At 41.0% G+C, this 16,814-nt stretch overlaps 2 long non-coding RNA genes across 2 annotated transcripts in view; one reads left to right on the forward strand and one right to left on the reverse strand.

Annotated features, from left to right (window-relative positions):
- LOC116036818 overlaps nt 1-16,814 on the reverse strand; it is a 397,754-nt gene that overhangs the window by 182,425 nt on the left and 198,515 nt on the right. The gene's annotated exons all lie outside the window — the stretch shown is intronic.
- LOC118493716 lies at nt 2,158-2,753 on the forward strand. The gene is made up of 2 exons (XR_004895673.1): nt 2,158-2,409; nt 2,650-2,753. It is a non-coding gene; the product is annotated as an uncharacterized LOC118493716 (long non-coding RNA).

Below are 16,814 nucleotides of genomic sequence, written 5' to 3' on the forward strand. Positions count from 1 at the left end.
TTTCCTGTAAGTGAGAACGCATCTGACATGGATAATCTCCTGTTGTGTGCTACACGTGAGAAAGGGAAACTTGTCAGGACATTGTCCAGAGTTCATATGAGAAAAGTACACCTTTGCCTGTGCAAAGGCCACATTAAAAGACATGTTTTCTGGTTAGGCAGCTTGCAGTTAACAATAACTATATACTCCACCTGCAATTAGTGACATTGACAGACTGAAATACACACAGTAAATGTAATGCTTTGGCAACTCAAACTTCGGGTTGCAGTTCTTAGGGTTGGTCAATAGGAGATCTTTCTTTTCACAGCTTTGCCTTTGTGCAGAGCATGACTTGCTAACTCTTTGTGCCATATGAAGACCTTTTCTCAGTTACTTCATCTTTACCATCAGATAATCTTGTGACTTTTCACAGGAAAAAGTCATTGGGTTCACTTCAACATCCGTAAATGTTATAGACATTTGTTGAATTCTTTGACATCATTCAACATTCAGAAAGATAACATCTTAAGAATGAATTACAGGATTATGTGACCTCAAATGCCTTTTATACAGCTAAAACTTATGTCAAGGCAAAGGAAAGGTCAAAGCATTTAAAGGACTGCTCTTTTCTTCTCTTCTCTTCCGTGGCGTCTCAATTCCTGCAGGATCTTTACAGGAAGTTGCCAGGGAAACCTTCAGATAGGGGCGTACCACCAGGAGCCTCTCCTTCCCATCAAAGACAGAGAGAAAAAGCCACATCGCCCACTCATGCAGGTTCTCTTGTTGAGTCACTCGTACTGCGCATGGGCCCCCACGGCTATGTGTAAAAGATGTGCTAAAGTATTTCACCCTTCGCTGTATTCCTCTCAGTCTCAACGCCTGCTGTTTGCCCAGACAAGCACAGGTAGACACGGCGAAGGTAGCGTGTTTAGGCAGGGAAGAGGCTTTAGCTCACTGACAGTAATGTTCAAAAGCGGAACAAAGAAGCACACCTCACAGTATTAATCACTTGTAAGTCTCTGTCAAACCAAGTTGTCCTCTTCTTTCATTGGGGATCAGCGACCAAGAGAAAAGGTGGTTTTGATTTGAGTCAGTGACGGAGTCCATTGGCTGCAGCGGTTTGTGTTGGCAGGTATTCATGAGGGTAATCACCAGATTAATACAGACGCCATAGAAATATCAAAATGTGCTGGATCTCCCATGTGAGCTTCAGTTATTGACATTCTGGTCTATGGACATTGACAGAAAATGTGTGATGGGTAGACTTCCAAACTTCTTTATGGCCTACTTTATTTCCTCAGACTTTTTCTTAATCTTGCTCCTACAGTCTATTTTCTGACATTAGAGAAAATGTGACTTTGTTGCATTTATGTGTTCAGTCTGCCCAGTCACAATGCATTTGAACAACACCACATGCACCTAGAAGTATCTTAGTTCAACAGAGTTTTGGTAACTAGTCTTCCAATCAGGTTAGTCCAAATGCAACTACAGTAGAAGGGTACTCAGGGAGCCAAGACCTTCGCAAAGGCCATGCCCTATCTCCCAATGTTAACGAAAATGAAACCTAATGTGTGAGTGATTCGGATCTGCTCAAAAGTGTTTTGGGTTCTTCCTTGGACCATGCTACACCCTTCCACCAAGTTTCATGAAAATCGGGCCAGTACTTTTTCTGTAATCCTGCTGACAGACAGACAAACCAACAAACCAAAATGAAAACATAGCTTCCTTGATGGATGTAATTAGGATCCTTGTAATTATAGTAAACATTGTGTACTTGGATTTTCTTTTGTTTTTCCAGGTAGAGCACTGCGTTAGTCGCTGAAGTCACTCTTGCATCAGCAAATTCATTCATGTTTCACCATCAGTGGCTCAGTTATCAGCTACTTGGCTATCAGCTGACCAGTAATGTCCAATCATATTCATTTGTTTGTTCAGTTTGAAGGCCTGGGTTTCTGTCGGCAATCATCATATCTATCTGATTGACTTCCTAGCAGAAATGTGTTCCATTACATGCTTTAACTGTGGATGTTCCAGCCCAAACTCCATTCAAAAGTTATGAGCATCAGAAAAAGATTGCCACACACCAGCATCTCCTGCCAACAAACTGAAACAAGGGCAGAAAAAAAAGTTTCTGTCTTTTACAACAGGATGTTTTTCTCTTGTTGTTCCAGAGATCAGCAACGAATTACACCAAACTCTCAAGTTTGTGTTGGCAGACCACCAGCCTGGGAAAGGATAATCATTAGATCAAGGAAGAGAATCCATGGTAAAATACAAAAATACGTCTCCCACGCAGTGGATCATCTCTGTGAATTTAATATGTTGATGTTCCGGTCTGAGGCCATTTGTGAAGAAAGAATAATTGGTGGATGTAACGAACCACTTGGAAACACCAAGCTTGCTTTCTTGTCCAAAGACGTGACTAAGAAGGTTTTGTCTCGGGCGCCTGGGTAGCTCACCTGGTAGAGCGTGTGCCCATGTACAGAAGTTTACTCCTCAACACACGGCCACAGGTTCGACTCCAACCTGCAGCCCTTTGCTGCATGTCATTCCCCTCTCTCTCTCTCTCTCTCTCTCTCTCTCTCTCTCTCTCTCTCTCTCCCCTTTCATGTCTTCAGTTGTCCTATAAATAAAAGGCCTAAAAAATGCCCCCCCCAAAAAAAAAAGAAGGTTTTGTCTCCTGAACAATCAAGAAAGGCGATTATGCAGTTGTGGTGCATTCCTTGAGAAAGTTTGTCGTGGTTTCACCAGATTCACCACAGCAAACATCAAATTACTGTTGTCTGGATATTGAATAAAGAAAAACAGCTGGTTTCCACACAGTCGATCGGCAAACTGACACAATAGAAAAGTGGGAGTGCACCCGATTAATTTGTGGATGTCTGTTTAACAACTTTCTAAAGATGATGTGCAGATCTGGAGTCAGTGGCAATCCACTCTGTCATGTTTCCAGGTTAAAGATCCAAACAGAACAGACCAATCCGCTCTCTGGGAAGGGTGATGTGAGAAGGGATCAGTGGTGATTCAGCGTTTCGGCCAGTGGTCATTGGTTTAATGTTTGGCGTGCAAAGGTCACAACACTAAGGTAACATCATAGGTTACAGTAAAGCTGTATGTTCACTTTTAAAGGCTTTAATTGGCAATGTGTATCCATGATAACATGATTAGGTCATTCAACTGCAGCCTTTTTCATGCAAGAACCAACCAAATTCAGATCATCCTTTGTCCATCCGTCCATCATTGTTTGTCCTCAGGGGTTGATAACATGAATACCATTCTGCATTTTTGGCAGCCAACTCTTAAATCCCCAACGTTAGGTCGTCCTTAGTCTATATCCACCACGTTCCATTTCTGGGAATGCTCCGTTGCCGCAGGAAATTCCGCCGGATGTCCTTTTTTCTGGCTGGATGTCCGTTACCTTACGCTTTCTTCATGTTGGAATTCTAAACTCTGGTGGATTTATGAGGACTATGGTTAACTGCTCCTCAGATCTCTGCAGGGTAAATCCAGACAGCTAGCTAGACTATCTGTCCAATCTGAGATTTCTGTTGCACGACTAAAATAACCTTTGAACGTACACGTTCCACCAAAACAAGTTCCTTCCTGAGACTATTTTTGGCTTAGCGCCACCCAAGACGATTGTGACTGGTTTAAAGAAATGCCAATAAACCAGAGCACGTTTTTCTCCCATTGCAGAATGCTGTGTTGACTTGCGAGACCTTCCTCTGCAGCGCTGTGGAGGAAGGTCTGGCAATGCGAGACTAGGTCATCGTTGAATGCACCATACAACAATAGTTGTATAATGTAGAAATGTGACAGTGTTCACTTTACTTCTTACAAGCGAGCTTCACATTTCAGCACATTGTTTATATATCATGTGTTTCTTTGCCCATGTGTCTGATATGAAACATTCACCTTTCAGGAGTAGTGTGTGATGATTTCATGAGTTATGTCTAGTCAGTGTGAGTGAGTCACGTCAGGCAGACATTCAATACAGTGAGTTCATGAATATCAGCCAAACTGTCATCATTACTTTGTTCTGAGACACACAAATAACAGCTGCTGCAGACCTCAAGCCCAGCCACTGTCTTAACAGCATGAATAATCAGGTATGGTGTGTCACACACACACACACACACACACACACACACATACACACACACACACACACACACACACACACACACACACACACACACACACACTTCGTTGACTGGTATTTATGTCAGTGTTGTGCTGAAAGTTGAACTAAAAGCAGTGATGTTAAGTATATTTACATTGACTCAAGTCCTCTACTTGAGTACATTTTAAAGATAATTGTATGTTATAAATCAGTATTGTACACTGGATGTTCTTATTTCATTCATCCATCCATCATCCAGTTTATCCTGTGCAGTTATCTAGAACTGGAGCTGTTGCTTTCAGACAGAACTCGACAAAAGCCACTTCTTATTTTCAGTCAGCAATCATCTATTTTGCTGACTGAAACAGAGGTGTTCAAACTAATCTCTGAACTGACTTAACTGAGTCACCACCACTCCTCACTGGTGAAATACAAAGCCTGATCAATTTTATGTTAGATTTTGATTATTTCATATCATCAGGAAAGAGAGCCGAGGTGCAAAGACATGGACAGAGAGGTAACATTAAAGAAACAATACCGGATAAGGCTGTATTATTTTTAGCCAGACAATTAGTATTTCCTGGCACTACCACCTCTGTCCCATCCTCTGAGCCACATTTTACACAAGTGTCCTTGTGGTTTATTTTCAATAGATCGAAGTAAGGGGTGACACACATGCACATTATCCATTTTCAACCTATTGATAGTCTGATATTGGGCAACATGACATATCAACCACAACAAGCTTTACTGAGGATTCCTTTGCTTTGCCCAAAATCAATTGATTCAAATACAATATTTGGCCATGGCCTGGAAGCTGGTCAAAGACAGCCTGCTTAGGACAGGACAGAAGGGCTTTATTAAGTGACTGTTGTGTAACTAATGCTTCAGGGTCACTTCTGCCTGGAATAAATGTACAGTTTCCCCAAATGAAAAAAGACGGAACAATGCCCAGGCGAGCTTCGACCTTGCACCAGACTCTTGTATATATATGATATTTGTTATAAATTCTTGTTATACATTTCTCGTTATGTTATAGATCAACGCATTCTCACGAACGGGTTCGTATGATATCGTACGAAAAGTTATGCACACTAAAACGTCATATGAAAACTAGGAGACTGCCGGCTGGTCACCTGACCTGAAGCCGAGCAGCAGTAGCTAGTTGTTTTAGCCACTACAGAGCTTCCTGCCGCCGGCTACAGACCTCCGTCACAGCTCACTCGATCAGCGGCAGTTAGTAGATGTTTTAACCCGCTACAGAGCTCTGCGACACCGGCTACGGTGCTCCGCATGGTGGTCCGTATGGTGGTCCGCATGGTGGTCCGCATGGTGGTCCGCATGGTGGTCCACATGGTGGTCCACATGGTGCTCCTTCAGGTCAGCTGTAGTTGGTGGTTCAGTTACCCGAGAAGAGGTGACTGTGCGCTGGGTACAGAGCACCGCGAGCTGTCGGTCATTTCGGTAGAGATTACGGTTATGTTTAGGCAAGAAAAAGTGAGTGATATGCGGTGACAAAAGTTAAGTCTAGGCACCGAAACGACTAGTTAAGTTTAGGAAAAAAATCGTGGTTTGTATTAAAACACTCCCAAGAAACACGCATTTCCTGGGTGAAAGTCTTTTGTTTTCTCTGGGAAGTGAACTCCGCTCCCTGGCTTAAAAGTCCTGAGTGTGAAAGTCCTGTGTGTTAACGCCCAGCCATCCACCCATCCACCTCCCTTCGTGGCCAGCCACGTTCTTATACAGCAGCAGTCAATGTGGTGCGCACAGAAAAAAACCCCCGTGTAAATCATATGAATTGCAGTGTTTAACTTTTCAAACGTATGGTTCATGAGATATATATATATATATATATAGATTAAACTACCCAAAAGCAAAGAGGCTCATACTCCTCTTTACTTACAGTCCCTTTTTTGACTGATGAGCATACAGTTGACAAAAGGACCTTTTTGTGTTTGCTAGTAATGGTCATATTGTTGTACCGAGCCAAAGGACTTGCTCATTGAAAAGAAGATATGTATAGAGCCATAAAAAACTGGAATAAGTTACCCCTTGAATACCCGGTTGTTTAAAGATAAATCATCTTTTAAAAAAAAGATGGAAGATTAAATACTGGAAAGTAACTGTATAAGTCTTGTATGATTCTTACACTCTTTAAAAAATATTCCTATTGTGTTTTATAATTGTTTTTCTATAAAGAATGTTTTTTGCTGTGCAAAAAGGTTTTAGATTGTGGGGTATTTATAATGTGATAGTTACTGAGTGTGACTGTTTGATCTCTTGTTTATGGGAAATGTACATGTGTGTGTTACATGCATTTGTTTGTTTGCTGGCGTAGATAAGTGTATTGCATGTGCATGTGATTTTACATATATTCTTGTAATGGAATGTCTGTGATGAGGTGGCTGACGTGCTGATGTTTACGGTAAGCGTGTTGTCTCATTTCCGGTGCTCCTGTCTCACGGACGCTACTTTGCTGCTCCAGCAAAAACTTACTCAACTCTGCTTTATTGTTTAATTTAGCGGCTAAGTGCCTGGTTTGCATTTAAACTACGCTAGTTATACTCAAACACTTATAGTTCTCTTCTCTTACAACGACTGCCTCGCTGATCTCACAATTGTTAAAACGCTGTTAGCTACTTTAGTTTATCCATTAGCAATGGCTAATTCCTCTCCCTCTCCTGCTCTCTCTTGCTCTGTGTTTCAGATGTTTAGCTATTCCTCTGCCTCCTTTAGTGATAATGATATATGTAATAAATGTAGTATATTCACTGCTCTGGAGGCAAGGCTTAGTAATCGTATGCTTCTGTAGCTAGCCAGCGTTCCATAGCTGGTGTGGACTAGGGCTTTGACTTTTGCCCAAAAATCATATTCGAAGTTCTTTGTTTATGAATATTAATATTCGAATATATTCGAATATATTTGAATATTTATTAATAATATTTTGACCATTAAATGCCTTCAGTAAGGCTTATATTGGTATCAAACTTATTATATGTTCTGTCCACCAGAGGGCAGTGTATCAGTCAGTAGGCGTGCAATGATGTTGTTAGAAGAAAAACACACTGCCACCACTGTTTTGTTTTTTTAAATTAAAAGTCAGACCCTGGATTAAACAGAAACAATATGCTTTCAACAGGAAGGTCGGATATTTCACCGTAGCCTACGTAAGTGGTCTGATGTTCATACTTTTGCACTGGTGTGTGCGTCGAGCCGCGTGTGTATGGGTGTGTGTGTGTGTGTCTGGGGAGTGTGTGTTGTGAGAGAGTGACGGTGACAGCTTCAGAGCGAGTAGCGACTCTATAGTCTTAGTGAGAGAAACAAAGTGTCTCCTCTGTTCTTTCTGACCACGGTGGGAAATCTGTAGCAGGAAAAGTTAACCCTCTCCTTGATTTTACGTTGTTTATGGAGAAAGACAACCAGGAAATGAGTCGGGGGAAATGCGCTACCAAGCCACGGCCGAGCGACGTGCGTCGCCGCGATGTGAAATTACATTGTGAAATGCGTGAAAAAGCCTCGGAATCTGAATTGAAAACAAGGTTTACAAGCAAACACATTTACAAAAAAATAATGCCCATAACAGGTTCGAAATTTGAATATTAAGGGCTGCCTAATATTCGTTCGAATATCAATATTTTTTTTAATATTCGAATTATATTCGAATATCGAAGTTCGACGTCAAAGCCCTAGTGTGGACCAACATACTGTAGCATCTGTTAGCAGTCCCCCGGCAGGCCCCGAGCAGCCGGGCGAGTGGGTGACTGTCCGAAGGAAGCGTATCGCTAGCTCTAAACCAGGGAGCGCACATGGCGGCGGTTGCTCTAAACTGGAGCCTATGGCTAACCACCAACATCTTCGCCTTTCTAACAGTTTCTCCCCACTCAGTGATACACCCCCTGAGAAGCCAACTCTGTATTTTGGGAGCTCTATACGTGAAGTTGGTGTACTGAGTACAGTCTATGGTCATGCTTCAATGCAAAATGTTCGAGAAAATCCCATCCAAACGTGACTTTTTTTGTCAAAAGCGACTAGCGACTTTTCTGGTGTTATTGGAGACGTTTGTGGTGTTTGGAGACTCGTGAAAGCACGTTTCACTCAGCAGTTATGTGTTCAACGAGGAGCGGGTGCTGCCGTGAGCCCCTCCCCCGTCCAAAAGCACTCACAGGCGGTCAGTCTCTCAGTAGCCTCGCGCAGCGAGCAGAGAGGAGACACACAGCACTCCGCGTCCAGCCTGCATTGAATCACGTATGCAGCGCCGTTCTTGCCCTGGCTTACAGAGCGGGGTGTAAATGTAAATGTTTCTTCACTCTAGCACAAAATAATTAGGGACAGGACGCGGTACTGAATCAAACTGCTGTTTTCTCCGAGAAAAAGTTATACGAGGAGCGGGTGCTGCCGTGAGCCCCTCCCCCGTCCAAAAGCCCTCACAGGCGGTCAGTGTCTCAGTAGCCTCGCGCAGCAGTCACAGCCTGCCGTCAGAGCAGAGAGGAGACACACACCACTCCACGTCCAGGCTGCACATGAACAGCTTTCTGTTTACATGTATATGCTACTATATGGCACAGTAGTCATAATTTTGAACTGTTGGTTTTACCATATACAGTTTTCCTGTCCATTTGTTAGGCTTTGTGGTTGGGTGGGGGGGGGTCTCAATATTGTTCATATTGTCTCTGTACTGTATAATAATAATGATAATAATGAAGAAGAGAAGAAAAAAGAAAAGAAAAAGTGTCCTCCAATAGCAATGAGGTGGTGGGTAAAAAAAAAAAACAAAAAAAAAAAACTAAATAACGCCTACTGTTAACATGAGTTTTGTGGTGTAGTAATAGTTCTACAAACAACATAACAAATGGATGGAGGGCGGTAAATCTGATGAAATAAGTTAAACTCTCTTCTAAAATATCAGGTATTTCATGGAAATTACATAATCCAATATGGCCGCCGCCATATGACGTCATAATATGCAAATTAGATGGGAAAATTTACTCCCGAGATAAACGTTAGGTCATTCTCAATATTTGTCTCATTTACACTTTGTCTCTATCTCAAACCACTTTCAAGCCAGAGCCTTCTGAAATTTAGGTGTCAAAATCTAGTATTTTTAAAAATAATACCCGGCGCCTAAAGGGTTAAAACGATTAGAGATAAAATTCATCACCTTTTGCCCTCAACTTCCAACGTTTCACCTTTAAACACAGGACTACTAGAAAGAACGACAAGACCTGACATATACTTATACTGCTTATTTCCTACAGACCTTCAACAATTAATGGTAAAAGTCTCTTCAGCTAAGCCATCTACCTGTCTCTTAGACCCCATCCCAACGAGGCTACTTAAAGAAGCGTTACCCATGGTTAACACTTCATTACTAGATATGATCAATGTCTTTATTACAGGTTATGTACCGCAGTCATTTAAAGTAGCTGTGATAAAACACACCCTCGATCCTGAAGTCTTAGCCAACTATAGACCTATATCTAACTTTCCCTTTCTCTCCAAAATCCTTGAGAAGGTAGTCGCTAATCAGTTACGTGATTTTCTACATAGCAATAGTTTGTTTGAGGACTTGCAGTCAGGATTTAGAATGCATCATAACACAGAGATGGCACTGGTGAAAATGACTAACGACCTTCTAACTGCTGGCGACAAAGGTTTTGTCTCCATACTTGTCTTATTAGATCTTAGTGCTGCATTCGACACTATTGACCATACCATCCTGTTACAGAGATTGGAACATTTAGTTGGCATTAAAGGAATCACACTAAGCTGGTTTAAGTCCTATTTCTCTGATTGATCTCAATTTGTTAATGTTAATGATAAATCCTCCAAGTACGCTAAAGTTAGCCATGGCGTTCCACAAGGCTCAGTGCTCGGACAAATTCTATTCTCCTTATATATGCTTCCTCTAGGCAGGAAAAACACTCAATTAACTTTCACTGTTATGCGGATGACACCCAGTTATACTTGTCAATCAAGCCAGACGAAACCAGTCAGTTAGCTAAACTTCAAGCATGCATTAAAGATATAAAATCCTGAATGTAATTACACTGGTCCAATTAAATAAGGCATCATACAGATGTCCTTTGATCATTTACTTCCACCATTTCGTCGTAAGATACTGTGAAAACTACAAGAAAAATAAACACATAAAATACAATCTTTTAAACATCAATAGTCAAATATATTTCTTTCAGTCATTTTACAGTCTCTTTAGCACGTTTCCTTAAGTAGACGGGCCCCACAATGTTAGCATCACAACAGTACAGAAAGTGCATTAAATGCAAAGAAATTACAACAAATATTAAACACAAATATGACAAGGCTGAAATACAAAAAGCACAATTACCGTGCGCGCCTCTTGGACCGTGCAAAATCTTTGTTTGAGGCCGTACATTTTTTCTCTGCAGCCACGTTGGCTCTCTCTCTGTATTCCTCTAACCCACAATGCCACAGGTGAGGCCTTCGCTAAACTCTGGTCATTTGACCTTTGACCTCAACATAAAAAATTACATTTGTAATAAAGAACAACAAATTTAAACAAAAAATATTTTTAAGGTAAAATATTTTAGTACAATTTTAAATCCAACATCCCTTTTTAAACTCTTACTTATTACAGTTTTAATGTTTTTAATTACTGTATGAATGCAAACACTAATGAAATTAGCAAAATATAGACTTAAACATGAAAACTCAGTAACACTGGATGACCTACAATTTTCTGATGTTAAACTCAAACAAAACTGAAGTTATTGTGCTGGGCCCCAAACACCTCCGAACTTCATTATCTAAAGATATAGCTACCCTGGATGGTATTGCCCTGGCCTCCAGCACTACTGTCAGAAATCTAGGAGTTATTTTTGATCAGGATATATCCTTTAACGCCCATCTAAAACAAACCTCAAGAACAGCCTTTTTTCATCTTCGTAACATTGCCAAAATTGGAAACATCCTGTCTCAAAACAATGCAGAAAACTAGTCCATGCATTCGTTACTTCCAGGCTGGACTACTGTTATTCCTTACTATCAGGTTTCCCAAATAAGTCCCTTAAAGTGTAACTATCGGCAAAATGCAACCTAGGGTCTTTTTGTGAATGTACCCGAGTCAAACTTTCGGTTAAAAGCATATTTAGGACGCAAGCGTCACTTTTAAGATTTACCATATTCTTGTTTTTCGGTCAAATGGCCTTTTGAATAGGAGTGCTAGGGGCACTTTTATGCTAGCCTCAAAATAGCTATTTTTAAAACACTAAGAAGGTTCGACACAACATGAAACTTTGCTTGAAGTATTGCCAGAGGCTCTACACATGAACGCAAGCATTGAGAACATTGTTTGTGTACACAGAGTTTACTAAAAAGAAAGGTTCCATTATCTTTATTGTGACTGTTATTGCCACTATTCATCGCACCCCCAACCAGCACCGTCAGACAGCGCCTACCAAGAGCCTGGGTCTGTCCGAGGTTTCTTCCTAAAAGGGAGTTTTTCCTTGCCACTGTCGCACTAAATGCTTGCTCTTGGGGGATTTACTAGAATTGTTGGGTCCTTGTATGTTATAGAGTGTGGTCTAGACCTACTCTATCTGTAAAGTGTCTTGAGATAACTCTTGTTATGATTTGATACTATAAATAAAATGTAATTGAATTGATGTATTGTGTGTCTAGTGTGGACCCCAGGAAGAGTAGCCAACTGCTAGGGCATCAGCTAACAGGGATCCTTTTGAAAAAAACAATAAACTGTACCTCTCTAAATCTGCTGAAATCAGCTTTACGAACACAAGGGGGATATAATTGGAGCTGATAAATCAGCCTGGAGGTCAAAGTTCGACACATTAAATGACATAAAAAAGGAAAAGGACAGATGATGACACTTGACGCTGGGCCTCCAGCTGTTACAGCACTCTGCATCAGAAAAGGTATGCAGCCCTCACTGCTTGTAATGTTTTCACTCCTCACCACATGGCTCTGGTAGCTATTTCCTGTTTGACTGGATTCACACATGCAACAATAAAAGACTATGAGTTTAAGGCTGTGTTTTTACTGATATCAGAGTTGTCTGAACAGGGTGGATGCACAACGTTTGTACTTACAACCAAATCCACGCCAAAAACTGATTTATTAAGAATGAGTCTTGATCTCACCAACTATAATAATTCTATTTAACTATATTCTATAAAAAAGTAAAAAAAATAAAAAAATAAATAACAGCAGGCTAAGAAATGACATTTGCCATTTCTTTAAGAATATTTTTCTTTCACTATCAGCAGGGTTTAATGTCATCCGTCTGTCAGTTAGTCCAACAATTTCAGCAACAACATATGACCTTAAAATCTTCTGGCCAGAAAGCCTCAACATTTAGTGAATCTTTCCTCTAGTGCATGTGTCAAACTCAAGGCCCACGGGCCAAATCCGGCCCCTCAGAGATTTTGATCGGGCCCGCATATCAATTTAGGTTCACAATAAATTTTGGCCCACCTAGTTTTTGTAGCTTTTTCAATGTTTTGTCCCTTTTTCTGAAGTTTGCAGACACTTTTGCCGCTTTTTTTCAACGTTTTTGCAGACGGTTTTTGGTTCTTTTTCGACGTCATTTGGCCCCTTTGCCAATTGCTTTTTTCTTTGATGGCTAAGTAAATCTTTGGGGGCTTTATGTCGTCCAAACTATAAGTGAGAAGGCTATATGAGACATACAATAATACAGTTAAAGATGCTTCACTTTTTCAATGAAATAAAAGCATGTGAATAAACTATACATGTCTGGCCCTTATTAATGCATTTCTTATTTTCCAGTGTGGCCCTTAATGATATTGAGTTTGACACCCCTGCTCTAGTGCCACCATCAGGATAGATACTGCATCATGTACACTTCCAGTGTACATGATGTATCCAGTATCATTACCATCTTTCAAATCATTGTTTTACCGCCCAAAACTTTACTACAATGTGCGATTCAGTAAAAAAAAAAAAAAAAAAGCTTTACTTCCTGCTCCATGACACACTGACAATTGGGTTATTTTAGGTAGAGTTTTCCTAAAAAAAAAAAAAGGTACACCATATTCTTGTCGGAGACGATGTTTGAACAATAGCCGTGTTTCCATTCATGTATTTTTTTGCACATTTTGAAGCATCGCATTAGAAAGCTGTATGGAAACGGCTTATTTCAATGAAACTTCCTCAATTATGCAAGAACATTTTTATGCTAGCTTGAGGTGGTTTTTAACCTTTGTGGAAAAAGAGTTGATGGGCCAAATGGGATATGGAAACCCCTTTGCCGAATAAGTTCTGACGGAGCGAACACTTGAGTTACATGGCTGATCAGCCGTTTCTGCTGTCGGCGTCTTCATAGATTCTTTATTAATTTGTCTTCCCCCCGGACAGCATGAAGCATGGCCAATACTAGCCGGTATGAAAGAACAATTAAAACTTGCCCAATTGAAACAAACTCTTGAAGACCTTTGTCCATCAGCCTGTTCTCATGAACCATACTTTCGAAAAGCTACAAAAAGATAAGCACTGTAATTCAAATGATTTCCACGTTTGTTTATTTTTCTGTGGGCACCACATTGACTGCTGCTGTATAAGAATGCGGCTGGCAGCGTAGAGAGGAGGTCGGGGTTGATGGGTGGACATTAACACACATGACTTTCAAGCCAGGGAGTGGAGTTCGCATCCCCGGAAAAACAAAAGACTTTCACCCAGGAAATGCGTGTTCCTTGGGAGTGTTTTAATACTAACCACGATCTTTTACCTAAACTTAACTAGTCGTTTTGGTGCCTAAACTTAACTTTCGTCGCCGCTTAACACTCACTTTTCCTAAATTTAAGAGTAATCTCCACCGAAATGACTCTCTGTACCCGGCTCACAGTCACCTATTCTCAAGTAACTGAACCACCAACTGACCGCTTAGGGAGCACAATGCGGAGCACCATGTGGAGCAGCGGATCCAGTGTCGCAGAGCTCTGTAGCGGCTTAAACAGCTAGCAACTACTGCTCTGTAGCTCGGAGTTCTGTAACCGATGTCACATGACCAGCCGTTGTGGAAACGCACCTTATTCACATTTCATTTTTGCGACATTGACAAGGTCACTTGAAATTTGCTTGACAATTCAATGGAAACACAGCTAGTGTAGCACATGTTTAATGCTTTAAAAAACAAAAACATTAACAGATTTCAGAGTTTGCACTGATGGATGCTTAGGTACACTACAACTTCCCAAACAGCCAACATCAAAGTCAAACTGGTTTTAAAGCATTAAACTCATGAGAGTTGCCCTTTGCCAGCCAAATACTAACATTTCTTGAGGATTCGGTCATCTGTATCTTTGAAGTTTTGACTGACGAATTCCTGAAAATGGATCAGGCTTTGAAATAAAAGCCTTAATTTTTCCTCATGAGTGGATCCAGCCTTCCTCTAGTGTGGACATTTCTCTGGGAGGATGAGCAAACCGACCCACCAGTCATCATCACTGATGCAGTATGTGTGCGTGTGTGTGTGTAAATCAGAAGCAGGTGTGCGTTAGCCTGGTAAAAATAGTGCCGAGCTGGTGTCCAGCTGTATCTGGAAGGTGACTGGTCTGGAAACCTGAGCTGCAGCTGAACAGTGTACTCATATCAGATGGTGCTCAACAGGTTTTCTTTGTTGCCTGAGATGTCACTGAAATTAGGGTAGGCACCATTATTAAGGTGCTAATCACCCAGAATATTGATGACAATCCTTTGGACCAAGAAATGTGGGCAGCTATTTATACTGGCCATGAAACCAAAGCTGGATAAAGTTTACTGTTGAGTTTTTAAGTACTTTTTTGGCACATTAAAGTATATTTTACTCACAATAAATGTACAAAAGTGCAGGGGAATATTTCAGGATCTACATATTTGGTTAATTTGGTTAATATTAAGGTCTAAGGGTGATGGTTGTGTTGTAAGAAAAATGCACCACTACAGTATAGGTGTTCCAGTATTTAAAAAGAATGCATGAGTGGGCGTTTGTAAACCACACATTTGAAAAATGCAAGGGTTGGCATGTTGTTTCAGGTACTGGTGAGATGATGAAATACAATTAGTGAAGGCATGTTTAAGTAACAAATCAATGAGTAGGCTTATCTTATCAGATGCCAAAACACTGTACTGTGGTTTATAATGCATATTAATGTTACTGCCTGTTTCACCACTCTTCAGACCGGTTTCCTTTTAAAATGTATCGAAAAATTTACCCTGATTTCAAGAAAATTGGTAAAAGAAAATGTGAATGAATGCTTGTTTCCATCCACTATTGTTATGCGATTATTAGGAGTTGGTTGATCCAGTTAAGCACTAGCTGGCGCCGATTCTCCAGTCAGAAAACCATTATACCACTGAGAAGAAGAGGGCACAACAGGATGATGTCATTAAAAGAGCGAACTCCGAACGGTGATAAAACAATATAGAAAACTTGATGGAGAGACATTTGTTTCGTCACTCTCCCCCATTCCCTACTTATCAAAACACAAATGAGACAAGAATTAGCATCTTGCGATCATCCCCACTGCTACCCTGTGAGGAGAGCGGACGGCGACAGCTCCGGAGCACCGGAGACCTTAGCAGTTGGAGCAACTCTAATTCCGCCAGCTGAGCACTTTTATCGATACACCAACTTTTTCACCTCAGCCAAGCATAAAAAACCTTTTGAGATATTTTCCAAATTACGGCGTTTCCACTTTTGTATGCACAAATTGAAAATGCACCTAAAACAGGTTGGAACAGGATGGAAACACACCCAATTGAAAGAATTGTGAATAAGTAACGCAGTTTCACTGATCAAATCGGCAAGGGTCTCCAACAGCTGTGTGTGACATATACACACAACTGTGGTCTCTCTTTATCATTAGCTCCAGATTGGTGATTATTTAGTTTTACTTTGGGTTACATTGTTGCAATGGTGCAATGTTCAAGGTGCTGACTTTAACAAATGTCAACCAGTCAGAAATTTAGAATTGTCCATGATCATGGCATTTGTTTTCATTCATCGTGGCATAAGGTTCAGTTCCAAAGAATATATTTGACCTAAGCGAAATCTAATAGCACGTTTTGCTTTGGAAACAATCAGTTAAATAAAAAAAAAGGTTTAACGTTGAGGCCAAATTTCTTCTTCTTTCGGCCTCGTGTTACGAGCTCTACATGTCGATCATGGTGTTAGAATAGGAGTTGGGTTTCACGGAGGTGAGAAGAGTGTGGAGCAGTGTGGAGACACTGGAGCGATTAGCAGGATCTGTGGACTGTCTGTCTCTCTGTCAGTTATTCCGATCCCCTGGCACTCTGCTGGACTTCCACAAGAAGCATCTGGGACTCAAACTCTCTCTCTGTCAGACTTTGGTTAAAAGCTAAAGCTTTGAAGCGCGGGCCAACACACTGACCTGCCTGCTTTAGCGCGGGTGGGGTGGTCCAGAAATATGCCCTGATTTACATATTCACTGATGTGTTCCTTTCCTCTCTTTTTGCCCATGATCTTTAACAGACTAACTTCTCTGCACTGTGAGTACTGGGACGTTCAGGTACCACGTTTCCATGTTGAAGCAGTAAGGTATGAGGATTTATGTCACATGGATCCATTTACAGGAGGCATTAAAATTCCATTGCCGTTAGAAGACACACCCTAGTTATTTATGTGTAGAAGCGGCAGTGACCGTGTTGAACACAGATACAAAGATCCGACTGTTCTACCTGCCTCCACACAGAAAGGAGT

The sequence above is a fragment of the Sander lucioperca genome, chromosome 18 (genome assembly GCF_008315115.2).
Source record: "Sander lucioperca isolate FBNREF2018 chromosome 18, SLUC_FBN_1.2, whole genome shotgun sequence".
Lineage (NCBI taxonomy): Eukaryota > Metazoa > Chordata > Actinopteri > Perciformes > Percidae > Sander > Sander lucioperca.